This window comes from Populus nigra, chromosome 17, assembly GCF_951802175.1.
Source record: "Populus nigra chromosome 17, ddPopNigr1.1, whole genome shotgun sequence".
NCBI lineage: Eukaryota > Viridiplantae > Streptophyta > Magnoliopsida > Malpighiales > Salicaceae > Populus > Populus nigra.
The window spans coordinates 2,379,033-2,391,128 of NC_084868.1; the positions used below are offsets into that span (position 1 = coordinate 2,379,033).

Below are 12,096 nucleotides of genomic sequence, written 5' to 3' on the forward strand. Positions count from 1 at the left end.
AGGTTATGACACCTATACTTAGAAAATTCCTAACAAGCTAAGGGGAACCTATGAAGGGTGAGCCTATACTTATAAAATATTATAAGAGGCTAAAGAAACCTATAAAAGGATGAGTTTGTACTAAGAAAAATTTCTAACTAGTTAGGGGAACATAGAGAGAAAACACTTATACTTAAAAAAAAATTTAAGTGGCTAGGGGAACCCTTAGAGGTGAAGCCTATACTTATAACAAATTTTAAATGGCCAAAGGAACCCTTGGAGGTGAAGTTTGTACTTAGAAACAATTCTAGGTAATTGGAGGAATTCAAGAAAAATGAGCTTATTATACTTAGAATACATTCTAGGGGTTAAAGAGGGGTGAACATATACTGAAAAAACAAATTCAAAGAGGTTGGGGAATCTTAGAAGAAGAAACTTATACTTTGAAAAATTTCTAAGTGGCCGAGGAAACCTCTAAAGGTAAAGCTCGTACTTAGAAAATTTCTAAGAGGCAAAAGGTAACTCCTAGAGGGTTGTTCTCTATAATAGCGTAAGGCCTAACAACCCTATACTGATTTGAGATCATACTAAAGAAAGGGAGGTTTGTGGCTTTCTAGTCAATGGTATAGAGCTTGGAAGCCTCTATTACAAAGATCACACTATAGTTAAAAGCTTATGACCTTTCTGGTGATGGTGTGGGGCTTAAAAGCTCACTACTAGAGAAAAATCTCATTAAAAAGTTGGAGGTTTGTGTCCTTCTTGATGATGGCCTGGGGGTTTTGGAGCCCTCCCAACTAAAAACTGTTTGCATTCAAGTTGAGGAGGTATGTGACATCTATAGCAATGACATGGAATGTTAGATCCTCCCACTAAAGAGTGTTCATATTGAAGTATGGGAGGTATATGACCTCTATAGTGATGGCATGAGGCATGAAAGCTCCAAATTTAAAGTGGTCAGTGGAGAGTAGGAGGTATATGACCTCCTTAGTAATGGCATGAGACATGAAAGCCACTCATTAAAAAGTGGTTAGTAGAGTATGGGAGGCCACAAACCTCTATAACATTTTCTTGGGGCATAAAAGCCCTTTACTAAAGAGTGGTCATTTTTTTAGAATGGAAGGCATGTGGCCTTCTTGGCGATTATATGGGGCGTGAGAGCCTCCTCTTAAATAATGGTTATTTTTTTAAAATGGAAGGCTTGTAGCCTCCTTGATTATGACATAGAGGCATGAAACACTCTTATTAAAGAGAGATTATACATGAGAGTAGAAGATTCAATATCATCATTGGAGATAGCGTAAGGCCTAGGAGCTTTATTGATGAGTCGTGTCAGTTTAAGATTACACTAGAGAGAGAGATACTAGATCGTAACTGGAGATAATATAAGACCTAGGAGCCTATATGAAGGGTTATGCTAGTTCAAAACTACAATGGAAAGAGAGAGATTTAGGATCATATCTGGAGAGTAGGAGATCCAAGATCAATCTCTATAGATTTTATAAGGCTTAGGAGCCTCACTAGAGAGTTGAGCCAATTTGAGACTACACTAGAGAGGCAGGAGATCCAAGATCAATCCTTGGATATTTCTTAAAGCCCAAAAGCTCCACTAAAGAGTCGTGTCAATCTAAGACTGCACTGGAGAGGTAGGAGATCCAAGATTAATATCTGATTTTAAAAGCCTCACTGGAGATATGTAGATAAAAAATGTATGTTAGAGAAAATTATTGTATTTTAAAATTAAACTTACTTTCTATCAAGGATAGTGTATCCTAAGATGATATGTTAGGCTTTAGGGAGCATGGGGAGTTTGGCGTGAGACAACGAGATTGGTCACTAAATTCCATCCCATAGTAGCTAGAGAAAGCGTGTTTAGAGTACCGATTATGTACATGAGTATTGCAATGGTGTGAGCAATCCCTAGAGGGATTTGGCGAGTGTAAAGGCAAAATGCTCTCCTAAAGATCATTCTGTCCAGGCTTTTCTGGGTAGTGTAATTGCCTACAAGTGCCGGGAGTGGCTAAGAGCGATGATGTCAAGGTCAAGTGTGTCACCATAAGTGCCATGACTTATTAGGGTGGTAAGGTCTAATTTTGTTTTTGGGTTGCCAACACGGCTTAAGTAAAGACTTGCACTTGATTAATGAGTAAATCCATCACGCACTCTAGCCCAAGTTCGTCATAGTTATACGCCACATAATAACTTTGAGATGTCAAAAACAAAGTTGAGAAAGAAATTGATAACTTTTTAATATGTTTTCCACAAACAGTACCAATTATTATGTTCTAAAAAAGTTCAAGTAGCTTAAAAACCAGGCTTATGTGTTGAATAACCAATTAATCACTTAGTTCTAACAATTTGAATCATTCTCTTTAAATGAGATGTTTGATAGCTTGATATGGGAAGTTCAGGTGGCTCTTAGTTGATAAGTTAAGGTGATTTATAGTTGGTGTCTGGTAAGCCGAGGTGGGTGGTAACATGTAGCTGGTGCATGATAAACAAAGATGAATGGTAGCAAATAGGTGGTGCCTAGTAAACTAAGTAGGTAGTTGGTGACTAGTAAGCTAAGTATCTTGTTAAAAGTTCCTTTCCGTTAATAGAGAACTCTTAGATGCTTAAGTATCTTTGTAGTGAGAGAGAGAGAGAGAGAGTATATAATGATATTTTAAAAAGATGGACCTTGAAAATATGTATGCAAAAGAGAATGGAGAAGAATATAAACCTAGAGTTTGGAGAATTTATCGGGTATTTATAGTTCATGAATCTTGTTCTTTTATGGAAAAGAGGGATTAAAGAGTCATTTCACTCATATAAATTAATATAGTATTTTAAATTATATTGCACTCAAATTAATACTTATTGAATTAATATAAAATATTAAGTTACCGTGAATATTGAGCTTGGGTGTGTATTTAAGCCTATAAAAGATGCAAGCTTAGAACTTTAACTGGCCATATGCCTAGCACCCCACGTGTGGGCGTGAGGCAACATGCCCAGCATCCTTTGAGACACAGGCTAGCTGAGCCCATCTTTATTGGTTCTAGGCAACAGCCTGGAACCATCCTTATTAGGCTCAGGCAGCAGCCTGAACTCATAATTGAAAAGATCAAATTGTTCAGCTTCATTAAATTACACAGGCAACCGAATACGCCGGGGCGAAGGGAAATAGAAGGTTAAGGTGTGCTTTAGCCCTAAACAATTCCAATAACCTACCATATAAAAACTTTACCTTCTGCCCTTCACCCAAAAAAAAGAAAAAAAAACTCGTTTAAAGTAAAAGAAAAAACAGGTTACCTTTCACGGGAAGAACCTGTAGCCCTGCAACTGCAAGAAACTTCAGCTAAGAGCAATTATAATTTTGAGAAGCCATTCTTGCACCTTGCCAGAAAACTTCCCAGGTAAAAAAGTATCATCATTTCAATCTGAATTCTCTCCCCCTTTTGTAATTCTGTTTACGCTAAGGCCTAGCCTAAGTGATAATATTTGAGATTGTTTTGTGACTGTAGGGATCCTAACTCGCATTTTGTTGAGACTTCAGCCTTGGCTCCTCCAAAAGTGCCTGTCGACCTTGGGCATGTAGCACAATAAGCATTTTGTGTTGTTTAAGATTAGCCTGCCTGTATCAATCTTTTGCTCTCTATTCTCCATGGATGTTTACAAAAACCCATTAGAAAGGAATTTCTCAGATTTAATAAAAATTAATTCGGTCTGCTGATATGAATATAGGATTTAAATGAGCATGTTTTTGAAGCGCAATAAATGTTAATTTGAAGTGAAAATGGCATAAAGATGGTAAATTACAGTGCTAATACTTTATAATTTATCATGTTAGCATAAAAGAGAGGGACAGGTTTGTTAAGGAATGCTTCTATTATAATTATATTCCATGGTCATGTAATTTAACCATTGAAAACATGGTCATAAAAGCGTGCAATGAAAGCAAAAGGTTAATTTGCTACTTTGTCTAATGATGATTCATAAGGGAATTAACGAGGATTAATTGGTTATAAAGAACACCCCTTCCAAAAAAAATTTTAAAAAAAGGTTTTTTAAACAAAAGACTAGACAGGAAGCAATGATTCAAGTTTCTTATAAAAACGCTTTTTAAGATTGTACATGTTTCAAATATTACATTTTCAGCACTATTTTTTTTTAATGATATACTCTATTAATATAACTTGCATATTCTTATTATGTGAGATCAAGAGTATGACAGTACTAGCAATATGTGTGGTGCATGAAACCAAATACATACAAGTTCTATTTCTTAGATATTGCCTTTACATATATTATGTACATTGATTTGTCCACTAACTATAACTAGCGTTAGTTGCACTGGAAATTAATGAGATTTTTATTTGGTTATTTAAAAAAAAATGACAACCATTATCAATCTTATTAACACTTCTCTCCAACATCATATTGAGTTACATTATGCTTAGCCTATAAAAATTGCATATATGGTAGCTAATGGACAATGCAAGATTAAGAGAAGAGCTAATCAAATTGGTAATTTACATCAAAGTGAAACTACTCGTTAGAGCTGTTATTTTAATTCTATTTGTAGCTTAATAGATATGTATGGTGCAATTATTATCGTGCTTGAAAGTATAGCTCAAGAAGGATTTTCTAACTTTATAAGTGGAAAAGCTAGTGGTTGTTTGAATGTGATGAGATCTTTTAAATTTATATTCATCTTACATTTAATATATAAAATAATAGGGATTACTTTGTTGAGCTTTGAAACAAAAATCTCTTGACATCTTAAATGTAATTGTCAACTAATAAAACATTGCTTAGAATTTTGATAGATGTCATATTTGATCTTCTCCTTACACATGTGTAATATGTTTGCAAATAATATAAGATTTAACATACTACATATGAATGCTTCATATAAAAATCATACATGTTGTTCATGTCAACAACATGAATCGATGAGAGTTTACCTCAGCAATAGATTTGCAAATAATTATACTATCATTATGATATGTTTAACTCAGCAATAGATTTTTAGTTTAAAGAGTTAAATTTCAATAATGGGATAGTGAAACTCCTTGTACTTAGCTCTGTTCTAGAATCCAATGACAACTTTAAGTCATTTAAAGTTTATGTTATTTGCAAGTTTGAGAAATTTTATCATGAAGATTTCAATGAATAAAAGATGTATTGTTTGAAAACTCAGCTGCACCATTATCAAATTGACGTGATTTATCATAAAAACTTTCAAAACATGTCTATCATTTTCGAATTATGTTTAGGATTAGTGGAAACAAATAAGTTGCAATACTATCATTTGATTGACAGGTTAATTCATCTTGTTTTTACTTTGCATGTTTCAACTACCACCGTAGAGCAAGTATTTTCAGCTATGAAATATGTTATAAATGTGTTTCGCAATAAAATAGAAAAAAGAGTTCTTAGCAGATTCTATAATAATTTATATTGAACGAGAGCTTGGTAAATATATCTATTTGTATTCGATTATAAATGAATTTTATTCCACAAAATATTGAAGGATGCAACTTTGATAACATAGTTTATTTTTACTTCTTTTTTTCAATTTTATGTACTTTTAATTATTATTTTTTATATTTTGTGTTATATTTCGATTGAAACTTTATTGTTAACTTTAGAAATTTATATATATAAGGTAATGACAGATCTTTAAAAGAAAATTATGTGTATTTGCTTAGCAGCACAAGGCGAAAAAAAAATTTCGGCTCTGGCCATGCGTATATGTGAGTGCTTTATGTCAAAGTTTCTTTGGGCAGAAAAAGGAATCATCATCCATCAAATTTACTAAAGATTGAAAGTTATAGCAAGATCAACAAGGTGATGGTTACATAAGACTATAAAGGAGAAAAGATCGAAAAACAGAGCTTTCCTAAAATAAAATGCTATCCAAGACAAGCGACGTAGTCCTTGTTTTCATGAACAGCCTGCCTTGCTAAACTGTCTGCTACTGCATTCGTTTCTCTCCTTGTAATAAAAACAACATTTCCACAGTAATATAAAAGCATAAAGTAGAGCTCCATTGATGAAGACCTTATTTCATAACCAGCTATATCTGCTAATTAACTAAGGATATCCACCTGGTGTACCGGGTGTACTGGGCGTCCCGGGTATATAGGGTATACCGGGCGTACTGGATGTACCGGGCATCCCGGGTGTATAGGGTGTACCGGGCGTCCCGGGTGTAGAGGGTGTACTGGGTGTACCGGGTGTACCGGGCGTCCCCGGTGTATAGGGAGTACCGAGTGTACAGAGAGTACCGGGTGTATAAGGTGTATCAGGCGTTCCGGGTGTATAGGGTGTACCGGGTGTACAGGGTGTACCCGACATCCTGGGTGTATCGGGTATATCGGGTGTATAGGGTGTACCGGGCGTCCTGGGTGTATAGGGTTTACCGAGTGTACCGGGTGTACTGGGTGTCCCTGGCGTCCTGGGTGTATAAAGTGTACCTGGTGTACTGAGTGTACCGAGCATCCTAGGTGTACCGGATATACCAGGTGTACTGAATGTATCGCGCGTCCCAGGTGTACTATGGATGTTCATCGGCGGATACGCACCAGCGTTAAAATTATACTGGAAAAGCTTCCTTCCTGCACCAAAATGCCATAATATTGATCAAAACAACATAAAATTATACCATACTGTTTTCTCACACCTTAATTAGGTGGGGTTTGGAACTAGTGGAAAGATATATAGTCATTCATTTCCCCAAGAAGATTTTAGTAAAGAATAACAGGTAAGATGGATGTCGTTTCTCTATCAAAATCAGTACTTGTAGAGTCGCAGTGCCAAATTTGCATGGGGAAGAAAAGAGGAGGAATAATCTGCATTGCTCTCTCATCTTTCATCTATGAAACTAAAAACACCTTTGAAGATCATAGCTTAATTGATCATATTTTAAGTTTATTCTTTAAAAATCACTAGTACTTCGAGTCCTATAAATCTCAAAACCAGTGGAAGCTTACATAGTTGTTAACTTTAGAGTCCGTGAGATTAGTCGAGGTGAACACAAGCTGACCCGGACATCCACTTCCGTTAATCAAAGAAAAAAAAACAGGAAAAAAAGGTTCGACGTTATCTTCTCTTCCACCAAAACTCAACTCTGGCAATTTTCCTGCAGGTTCAGCTCGCGCAAGTCCATTTCCTTCCTAAAATATTAATCTGGATTTAAACAAGGAGTCTCATCTTTCATCAAAAATAGACTACTCCATGGCATGTAGCACAGATTCAAATCAATCTGACGACTATTCCTCGTTCTAGTATGGAATCAGTCTCCGAATGATCAACGTTATGTCGATGACACTTCAAGGACGAAGTTTGCATGGTCGTCGGGATACCTCGAAGAATAATCCACGATGAAAATTCTCCACCGGCAAAGTTGAGGCATACAATTCTCTATGCAACAAAAATCACCCCCACATATGTCCAAGAATTTTTGACTAATAAGGATCTACTCTTGATCTCATTTTCTCATACGGAAAATTATTTACACATAAAATATATACAATAGTTGTGATTGTGGATTACAATTTTTTTTTTCTTTTTTATCCAAAAGGGGCCATTATGTATAAAAAATCAAAAGTTCTGTAAAATAAATTATTAAACTTCGAAGAACATTTTAAATTTTGAGAAACTTAAAACCCCACGGAAAGTGCGAGAAACAGTCATCTCTATTAATTGAACATAGCAAACTAACTATCCAAGAAAATCACAATCCTTTGGTATCGATTTGAGTCAGGTTGAAATTAAATTATCATCTCTATTAATTTACAATTTTACTATATATAAAAGAATTGGTGTTTTATTGTTGATAATAGTGAAGTACCTTTTAAAAATATATATATATTAATTGAATCCTTTTATAGTCTAATTAGATATATAAAATTATGCTTAACATATTAAATTAAAGGACAGAGGATGGGAGTGTAAAACAATGAGAAAAGACATAATTAATCTCAAATTCATGAGAATTCTCATTTAGATTGATCTCAAAGTCTATTTTTTTTATTTTTTTTATTTTTAGGTTAGAATGAGCAGTCAGAAACTCATTGAAAATAGTAAACAGTGAAATTTGTTGATTAGATCACTTTTCGACATTAAAACTCGTCATTCTTGATATTAAAAATTTAATTAGATGAAAGGAGTTTGATGTCGTGGTTTGGAACGTTTATATTGCATGAAAAGGTAGATTGGGATCGGTTTAGAGTTTTTTTATTGTATTATTTTTTTAGTGATTTTGGGGTATTTTAAGATTTGTGGGTTTTTTATTACGGTTTTTTATGATATTTTAAATGTGTTTTTAGCTGAAAATAACTTGAAAAATAGAATTTAATGCCAAAAATTCTCTCGCCTTGATTTATTGACCACACAACAATGACCAGATTTTAGGTTAGGACCTAGTAGTTGATAGGTGACCTACCACTATAGGTGACCTATCATCCAATTTTTCTTAAAAAAAAAAAGCCTAGGAATGAGCAACCTGGCATCTTCTCCTGGGAAAAAAATATAAGTAGACAACACAACAAAAAAAAAAATTAGTGGAGGCCTTGGCTCTTTTATTAAAACTAGACCTTGTTTGTTTGCATTTTAAAAGTGTTTTTGAAAAAATTTTAAATTTTTTTCTTTACTTCAAATTAATATTTTTTGGTGTTTTCAGATCATTTCGATGCGCTAATATCAAAAATAATTTTTTTTAAAAATAAAATCATTTTGATGCATTTCCAAGTAAAAAACACGTTGAAAAGAAACTGCAACCACACTCTCAAATAGACAATAAACCCATTAGCACTTGGCCTTTTTTAGGCCTGATTTTTTTTTTAATTTCATCTTTCAATAATAAATTTTATTGATTTTTTTCTAATTCCTTCTTTTAATATTTGACTGATTTTAAATTGAGTTTTATAATTTATTTCGGGTTATTTTATCTCAAACAAACTTCTTGAAATTAGGTTAGTTATAATATTACAAGTGTCTATTGAAATTATTTCGTGAAAAAATTGAAATTGCTTATATAGTTAGGAGACTATTTTAAAAGTTTCTCTAAAATAAAAAAAATATATAATATCCTTATATCCCAGATAAATCAACAATCACATGTTTATATTATCATCTCGAAGTACAAGTAGTAACACTCAAACTTATCATCTCATTCAAACTCTAATACCGTATAATAAAAACCTTAAATCTGCACCGAGATAAAAGAACGTGCTCCTAAATTGTTTTGATTATATTAGTTCTCTATCAACAGGGTGATGGTTACAGAAAACTATGAAGGAGAAGAGATCGAAAAACAGAGCTTTCCTAAAATAAAAAGCCATCCAAGACAAGCGACGTAGTCCCTGTTTTGATGAACAGCCTGCCTTGCTAAACTGTCTGCCACTGCATTCGTTTCTCTCCTTGTAATAAAAACAATATTTCCATAGTAATATAAAAGCATAAAGTAGAGCTCCATTGATGAAGACCTTATTTCTTAACCAGCTATATCTGCTAATTAACTAAGGATGTCCACTGGGTGTACCGAGTGTATCGGGGATGTTCATCGTCGGATACGCACCAGCGTTAAAATTATACTGGAAGAGCTTCCTTCCTGCACCAAAATGCCATAATATTGATCAAAACAACATAAAATGCTGGAGAAAGAAGAATCTCTGTTTAGAAAACTTGTTCAATAATTTTATTGGCAGAAAAACAACGCCCGAATCAGTGCATCGCAGTCACAGACCTTGTATAGGTTTCGGTACTGCGGTGGACATCCCAGTGGACAGGAGGAGCATGATAGTTATAAAAATTGCCACGGCGATCACTTGGAAGCGAGCCATGGTATCTTAGCGATGTCAGGAGGTTGAGGTAATCAAGAAAGGGAGGCAAATCGATGGTGATGAATATAGTCTGAAGCAACAAGGTATTTATAGTGAAAAATTAAGGGAACAAGTTGGTAAATAAAAGTGATAGGTAGAACGACTTTATTATAAAATAATATGATCGATTTAAGGGAAATTTGACGAAGACCTTGTAATAAAAACATTATTTTCATAGCTACATAAAAGCATAAAGTAGAGGTACATTGATGAAGACGCTATTTCTTAACTATGACCTACTCTACTAAAACAAAACCCAGCTCCTTCACTATTTTTTTTTTCCTTTCCTTTTCTTTTATAAAAACAAGGTTGGAGGTCAAGTTAGTGTGTGTAAGATGGAAGAATATTTGTCTTCTCGATTTGTATAATGAGGTGATGCCAGCTTGTGATAAATATTAGCTACTACCAAGCTTTTAGGGCTTGTTTAGAGATATAATGTTGATTATTTTTTAAAATGTTTATTACTTGAAAATATATTAAAATAATTTTTTTTATTTTAAAAAAATTATTTTTAATATCAACATATCAAAATGATTTAAAAATACTAAAAAAATACTAATTTAAGATAAAAAAAATAATTTATTTTTTTTAAAAATATTTTCAAAATATAAAAATAAACATAGCGTTAGTATTGGCTTCTTTAACTAGAGTGGGCCTAAATGATTTCCCGTGTGTATATATATATATATATATATATACGAAAACAATTAGCGTGCTGGTAAAAATATTCTACCTTGTTAACTATTAAAGTAACGTTATTTTTATATTTTATAACATTACAACAAGTGTAATTGGTCATTAATTAACTTTAAATTGGTTGTATCAATTTATTATAATTTATTTTCTATAAAGTTATTATAATCTTAAATAAATACCCTCATAATTAATTAATTCTTAATTTAAAACATTTATTTCTGTTATTATATTATTAAGTAAAAAATAGTGAAAAAATAAAGTTGTTAAACTCAGTAGAATTCATGATATGAACAGTGGGTTTTATGGGTGAAACGGTGTAGCTCTTAGGTCAATCTAATATGTCAGTGTTTCAATATTAAAAAAAAATTATTTTAGGATTTTTTTAAAGTCAAATCACACTTTTACTGATTGCCCAGATTATATTTGGATTTGTCAGATTAACCGGGTCATGTCGAGACAACTTCTATACAAGTTAAATCTAATTCCATGCTAGACAAGAAGATGTATCGAGAGGTTTCAAAGTTGACACTCTGGGTCGGGCCTTTCTTTTCTCTTTTCTTATGATTGAATCTTTTTTGTTTTTTTTTAATTTATCCTTCAATATTTGGTTTATTTTGAATTAGTTTTCCTGATTATTTTTTTGTTTACTTTCCATGAGGTTATAACAATCTCAAACAAATATCCTGGAATTTAATTGATACTTAATTTTATGATTTTTTATTTTTGTTATTATATCATTAAGTAAAAAATAGTTTTCAAATTTTTTTTTTGTTAAATCTAGTTGTAATCTCCTAAATCGAGTTTAATAAAAATACAATATAGTTTTTTATAGTATAAATATTTTTTCACATTCAAATTTTTTATCCCACCATAACACCAGCCAATAAACTAATATCTTTTAATTAATTAAGGGTAACCACTAGGGAAATTTGATGGCTTTTTTCTAGACGTTTTCAGAACAATTGAATATAGAAGCTTAATTACTAATTGACTGCTTTCTCACATCTTAGGTGGCGTTTGGAACAAGTGGATATATATATATATATTACTTTTGAAAGTTAGTAATTTTTTTTTGTAAAACTGAATCTTGTAATTGTTTGTCAATTTGATAAAAGGAAACAGTGTTTTGTAAATCATGCAAATGAAATTGTTTGCCATAAATTAAAGCATTAACATGAGAGGTATGTACAGAGCATGCTTTAATCAGATTTAAATTCCTAATTTTAGATTTTTCTAAAAACAGGAAACGAAGTTTGATTCCATTAATCTTTGAAGAAATACAGTCATAATGTGCTTTGTAAGGTGTGATCATGTTGATGAATAGAATACCAAAGATAATAGTATGATTTATATCTTTTGTACCTATGAAAAATGTTTTAAGAGAAATGTTATTGTTGAAAACAGAGGCTAGGGTTTTGCCTGTAAAATGTAGCTTAGAATTATTGGCGGCAGAGAGTTTCTCAAAAGTAGTTTGTAAAAATCTTTTTGGAATGACTCCTTCTTTGATACAATTTAAATATATACCCGTGTCAAATAGTGCAATAGTATCTAG

The 12,096-nt window shown here is 32.7% G+C and overlaps 1 long non-coding RNA gene across 1 annotated transcript; it reads right to left on the reverse strand.

Annotated features, from left to right (window-relative positions):
* Window positions 1–9,069: 9,069 nt before the first annotated feature.
* Window positions 9,070–10,007, reverse strand: LOC133676876 (uncharacterized). Its single transcript, XR_009835678.1, has 2 exons — window positions 9,713–10,007; window positions 9,070–9,577 (listed from the first exon to the last, which is right to left on the reverse strand). It is a non-coding gene; the product is annotated as an uncharacterized LOC133676876 (long non-coding RNA).
* Window positions 10,008–12,096: the final 2,089 nt, after the last annotated feature.